This window comes from Mustelus asterias, unplaced genomic scaffold (assembly GCF_964213995.1).
Source record: "Mustelus asterias unplaced genomic scaffold, sMusAst1.hap1.1 HAP1_SCAFFOLD_35, whole genome shotgun sequence".
Taxonomy (NCBI): domain Eukaryota; kingdom Metazoa; phylum Chordata; class Chondrichthyes; order Carcharhiniformes; family Triakidae; genus Mustelus; species Mustelus asterias.
In genome coordinates, this window is record NW_027590117.1 from 2,730,310 (window position 1) to 2,736,651 (window position 6,342).

Sequence of the window (6,342 nt, forward strand, 5' to 3'; positions counted from 1 at the left end):
GATGAAGGGGATAGATAGAGTGAACGTTCAAAGACTATTTCCTCGGGTGGATGGAGCTATTACAAGGGGGCATAACTATAGGAACATTTAAGCGGTTATTGGATAGGCACATGGAGCACACCAGGATGATAGGGAGTGGGATAGCTTGATCTTGGTTTCAGATAAAGCTCGGCACAACATCGTGGGCCGAAGGGCATGTTCTGTGCTGTACTGTTCTATGTTCTATGTATAATAGTGTCCTGCAAAGAGCTGTTGTTGTTCCGATGTATGTGCTGCGCTTTCCCTTCTAGGTTGAAGTGGTAGCAAGCTTGGAAGGTGCTGTCAAAGGAGCCTTGGCGAATTTCTGCAGTGCAACGTGTCGATGGGGCACACTGCTGCCATTGTGCGACCGTGGTGCAGGGAGTGAATGTGTGTGGATAGGAAGCGAATGAAATTAGATGCTTTATCCTGGATTGCGTCAGACAGACGTAGTGTTGCTCAAGATGCAGACACCCAGGAATGTTACCTCTGGAAACCAGGTGTTCTGACTTCCTCCCACATTCAAAAGATGTGCAGGTTGGGTGGATTGGCCATGCTAGATTGCCCCTCTGTTTCCCAAGATGTGCAGGTTAAGTAGATTGGCGGGGTGGATGCATGGCGCTCTGGGGATAAGGCCTGCGTGGAATGCTCTGTCGGAGAGTCGGTACAGATTCAATGGGCGGAACGTTCTCCTTCAGTACTGTTGTGATTCTATGATTCTAAGGCAAACGGACTGTGTTAGAAATTCACTAAGAGAAAGGGGGAAAGCTGTGTTTGGAGCATTAAAAGGAGTGAGTTTGTTGCAGTTTACTTCAAGCGAGAGCTGATGAAAATTCCTGTATCCTCTAAATAAACAGCAGAGATATTTGCGGGAAGTATCGAAATGTGGTTATTTTGTATCTCTGCAGAACACCTACTGGAAAGTGAAAAACAATATTAACTTGCAAGAAAGTGATATTTGGCCTTGTGCGATAGCAGAGATCACTTGAAAGAGATTTAACCAGCTCAGCCGCAGAACCCGATAGTCTTTGTCGCACTCCAATGGAATGTCGGAAATAAATTTCAGCTGTGGTAGTATCTGTGAAAATAGAGATAGCTCACATTTCAAATCTTGGCCTTTCACTAGACCGACCTGTTTCTCTCTCCACAGATGTAATGGGTTGGGTATAGAATCATAAGTCAAAAAAATACAGAATCCCTCCAGTGGCCAATCGAGACTGCACCAATTTCCCAGTAAACCTTTCAAATCTGCCCTCCCCCCCCCCCCCCCCCCCCCCCGACATTGTACATCAGAGAATATCACACACATCACTCAGTGAAACCACTCGGCTAAACATTGAGCGGCCTATCGTGAGCTGGGTTCCATTTACTGTGTTCAGATACATATCTGATATAAAAGTAGCCATGTTCAGGATGTGATTCACACACCCAATTTTCTGCTCTGAATTCAGATGTGCTCCTCCTGTGACAGGAGATGATTTCTTTAGAACTTCATTTATACGGGACATGTGTCTCGCTGGCCCGGGAAGCATTTATTGTCCAGAATTAATTATCTCTCAGAATTTGACAGTGAATTCATTATTGAGCCACTGCACACCTTTCCGGCAGGGAGTTCCAGGATTGCGAGCCAGCCACAGAAACGGCGATATATTTCCAAGTCAGGATGGCGTGTGTCCATCGGAGTGGGACTTGCAGATGGTCGTTTTTTTCTGTGCATCTACTGCCCTTGTGTTTCCAGGTGGAAGATTTCGCGGGTTTGGATGGTGCCTGGCGTAGGAGGAAAAAGCAATGCCAGGCGTGGAATTTGAACTCACGCCGCGAGAGGAGACAGCGACCTTAACACAGCGCCTTAAACTGCTCGGCCAGCCTGACTCCGTGGTTAGACAGCCGAATCTGCACAAGTCGATTTAAATTCCATCTTCATTGTCATCTCATTTAAAATTCGATGTACTTTTCCATTTTTCAACCCCAGCCAGAGGCCCGTATCTGAGTCCCATCATTCCCGAAGCCGCCGGGTGGAGGGGGGGGGGGGCGCGGGGTGAAGAGTTTCTTATTGCTGCATTGCACTGTTTGCTCAAATCAACAAAAATCCAATTCCCGTCCTACCTGTTCCTTACACGAAGATTTTGAGATTGTAAAATCTGAGCAACGTGAAGTATCCAATTGGAGAGTTACATCCTGGCAACAGGAATATCTCTCCACAGCTGCTTTCAGAACTGCTGAATATTTCCAGCATTTCCTGTTTCTCATTATGTGTCTTCATTTCAGGAGTGCATTTACTGGCAACCCAAAACGTGTCTCTCGAACACAGCTCCAGACACAGCTGTTCTGTGATCTTCTCACAGACAAGTTCACTCTTCACCTTCTGACACACATGCTTTAAAATTGGCTGTTTTCACACTCAGCATCCTGAGGCATTGCCGTCAAACCTCACCGCATCCCCACCCGCCCACCAGGGTCACAGGAGTAGAAGTGTTTTGTCATAGGATTTGACAAGCGCAGGAGCAGCACTGTGCTTGTGAGGGAAAAGAAGGGAGTAATCCACACTCACAAACAGACTGATAATGAGTCAATCTCTCTCTCTCCCTCGCGCACACACAAACACACATACACACACGCACACACACACACACACACACACACACACACATACATCCCCTGCCACGGCAGATGGTGAAATTCGAAATCAATAAAAATATCTGCATTAATGACCTTGAATCGATTGTCGTAAAAAAAACGGATTCTGTAATGTTCTATGGGGAAGGGTTTCTTGGTCTGGCCGACATGTGACTTCCGACACACAGCAATGTAGTTCACCCTGAGCTGCTCTTGGAGTTGACCTACCAAAGCATTCGGTTTGAGGGAAATTTGGAGGCGATGGTTTTGTGGTATCATTGCTGGAATATTAATCCAGAAATTCAGTTAATATTCTGGGGCCATTGCAGCTGGTGACATTTGAATTCAATAAAAAATATCTGTGATCAAGAATGTACTGATGACCATGAAATTACTGACCATCGTCGGAAAAACTTATTTTGTAAAGTAATGCACTTTAGGGAACAACATCTGCCGTCCTTGCCCGGTCTGGCCTAAATGTGACTCCAGAGACACAGCAATGTGATTACCTCTCAACTGCCCTCGGTAGCTAGGTTTGAGCAATAAACTAACCTGGTGGAGTTTTTTGAAGAAGTGACGAGAATGGTTGACGAGGGAAGGGCCGTGGATGTCGTCTATATGGACTTTAGTAAAGCGTTTGACAAAGTCCCTCAAGGTAGGTTGGTGCAAAAGGTTGGATCTCATGGGATAAAGGGGGAGGTGGCTAGATGGGTGGAGAACTGGCTTGGTCACAGAAGACAGAGGGTGGTAGTGGAAGGGTCTTTTTCTGGCTGGATGCCTGTGACTAGTGGTGTTCCGCAGGGCTCTGTATTGGGACCTCTGCTGTTTGTGATTTATACAAACGATCTGGAAGAAGGTGTAACTGGGGTGATCAGTAAGTTTGCGGACGACACGAAAATGGCTGGACTTGCAGATAGTGAGGAACATTGTCAGAGGCTAGAGAAGGATATGGATAGGCTGGAAATTTGGGCAAAGAAATGGCAGATGGAGTTCAATCCAGATGAATGCGAAGTGATGCATTTGGTAGGACTAACGTAGGGGGGAGCTATACGATAAATGGCAGAACCATAAAGGGTGTAAATACGCAGAGGGACCTGGGTGTGCAAGTGCACAGATCCTTGAAGGTGACGTCACAGGTGGAGAAAGTAGTGAAGAAGGCATATGGCATGCTTGCCTTTATAGGACGGGGCATAGAGTATAAAAGTTGGGGTCTGATGTTGCAGTTATATAGAATGTTGGTTCGGCCGCATTTGGAATACTGCGCCGAGTTCTGGTCGCCACACTGCCAGAAGGACGTGGAGGCTTTAGAGAAAGTGCAGAGGAGGTTTTTACCAGGATGCTGCCTGGTATGGAAGGGCTTAGTTATGAGGAGAGATTGGGTAAACTGGGGTTGTTCTCACTGGAAAGACGGAGGATGAGGGGTGACCTAATAGAGGTGTATACAATTATGAAAGGCATAGATAGGGTGAACGGTGGGAAGCTTTTTCCCAGGTCGGTGGTGACGTTCATGAGGGGTCATGGGTTCAAGGTGAGCGGGGGGAGGTTTAACACGGATATCAGAAAGACGTATTTTACACAGAGGGTGGTGGGGGCCTGGAATGCGCTGCCGGGCAAGGTGGTGGAGGCGGACACACTGGAACGTTTAAGACTTATCTAGATAGCCACATGAACGGAGTGGGAATGGAGGGATACAAAAGAATGGTCTCGTTTGGACCAGGGAGCGGCGCGGGCTTGTAGGGCTGAAGGGCCTGTTTCTGTGCTGTATTGTTCTTTGTTCTTTGTTCTTAAATGCTGCCCAGCCAGTGACGCCCAAGCCCCAAAATGAATAAAAACATAATGTTGGCTCTGTCAGCGACGCTGAAAAAAATGCATCGGAAATTCAAAATGAAGAGATCCATCAACTCGTTTACAATCCTCGAGATTGCAAATACGGAATGAATTCAAAACTAATTTTTACAGTTCCCGGAGCTGAGTGTCAGAACAAATCGCTTGTACACGCACAGTTCCATGACAGAATGAGAAAGATCCCAACCCTCACACAGCAGCAGATAATGGAAAACACAGTCTGAATATGACACAGATATAAAGGTAAAGTCAGCATAGTCCCAAATGACCATCCACTGATCCCCACCTCAACAGGGAGGGTCTACTGGTGATGACTTAGTCTCAGGATTACCATACCTCAGCCGAGAGGCAAGGCTGAGAATATCTAAAGTGCTATCTAATAGCTAATCAGCATTTTCTTTGCAGTAAATTGTTATCAGATCCTTGCTTTTGGTTATAAAGCCACGGATACTGTCCGCTTTATTAACGGCACTTCCAACCTGTCCTGCCACCTTCAATGATTTATACAAATGCCCACCCATTTCCCGCGGTTCCTGCGCCTTGTTTTGTAATTATACCCTTTCTTTTATATTGTCTCTTTGTGTTTTTCCCACCAAAAGGAATCACTTCATTCTTCATCTGCCACATGTCCTCCCATTTGACCAACCTGTCTGTGCCCTATGGGAGTTCTACTGAAATTTCTGTAGCTCTTTTCAAAACCACAGGACGTCCCAAAATATTTTAATGACAATGAAGTATTTTTGAAACTATACAATTGCTCAATTTTTGAACTGTTTGTTCAACGACGTCAGAAATTCCCACATGAGAATGGGGAATAAATGCTGCAGCTGCGGCTCTGTGGCGCAAAGAATGACATGTTGGACTTCTCATCATTGTCTGGTGAGATATTCAAAGGTTGTGGGTCAGAATCTCATCGGAGTCGGCTTTTTAGATAAAGTTTGTAGAAATAAGGAACTGGTGTATCAATGTTCTCAGAGAAGTGAAACTGCCGCCTCGAACTTCATAGAATCCCCACAGTGCAGAAGAAGGACATTCGGCCCATCGAGCTGCACCGACAACAATCCGACGCAGGCCGCATCCCCGGAACCCCACATATTTACCGTGCTACAGTCGCACCTCACAATTTAGGGCAATTTAGCATGGCCAATCCAGCTAATCCAGCACGAATTTTAAAGACTGACCTGCCGATTCCGGAAAGACAAAATCTGCCACTCGGGCCGCAAATGAAGCTGGAGTCTACTTTGAGGCTTCAGAAACCACATGTTCTCGTGGTGCCAATCTCCCGCCCAAAGCTAGGGTCCTGATTTGAATCGATTGCCAGATCGAGTTTCTCATTGGATTCGGAATCTGGAATATGGATTTGAGTTGGAATATCCACCCATCAAGATTGTCCAGCTCTGTGTCCAAACTTCATCTTGGTTCCGTGAATCTCAAAACACCAAAGAATCATCAGTTCACACTCAATAAAGAGAAAATGCACCACCGACGAGGATGGGATTCGAACCCACGCGTGCAAAGCACAATGGATTAGCAGTCCATCGCCTTAACCACTCGGCCACCTCGTCATGCAATGGCTACTTTTCTAATCACCTCCTGTGATTTTAACACATGGAACAAAGAACACATTTCTCCTGTAGGATAATTTTGTGTTTCTACCTTCTTGTTAATTTTGGTTCGCTGTTACTCTTTCATTCGATGTAAATCCCGAGCAAGAAAAGAGGGAGTCAATTCCCTGTTTGAGTTTTGAATTCACCGAACATAACCCAGATGTAAAAGAGCAGTAAAAGCTGTGAGCTTGTGGCGCAACGGTAGCGCGTCTGACTCCAGGTCAGAAGGCTGCGTGTTCAAATCACGTCAGGCTCA

The 6,342-nt window shown here is 46.1% G+C and overlaps 2 non-coding genes across 2 annotated transcripts; one reads left to right on the top strand and one right to left on the bottom strand.

The window, feature by feature from the left end:
- Nucleotides 1-5,962: 5,962 nt before the first annotated feature.
- trnas-gcu (transfer RNA serine (anticodon GCU)) lies at nt 5,963-6,044 on the bottom strand. Its single transcript has one exon. It is a non-coding gene; the product is annotated as a tRNA-Ser (tRNA).
- A 226-nt stretch (nt 6,045-6,270) lies between these two features.
- Nucleotides 6,271-6,342, top strand: trnaw-cca (transfer RNA tryptophan (anticodon CCA)). The gene has a single exon. It is a non-coding gene; the product is annotated as a tRNA-Trp (tRNA).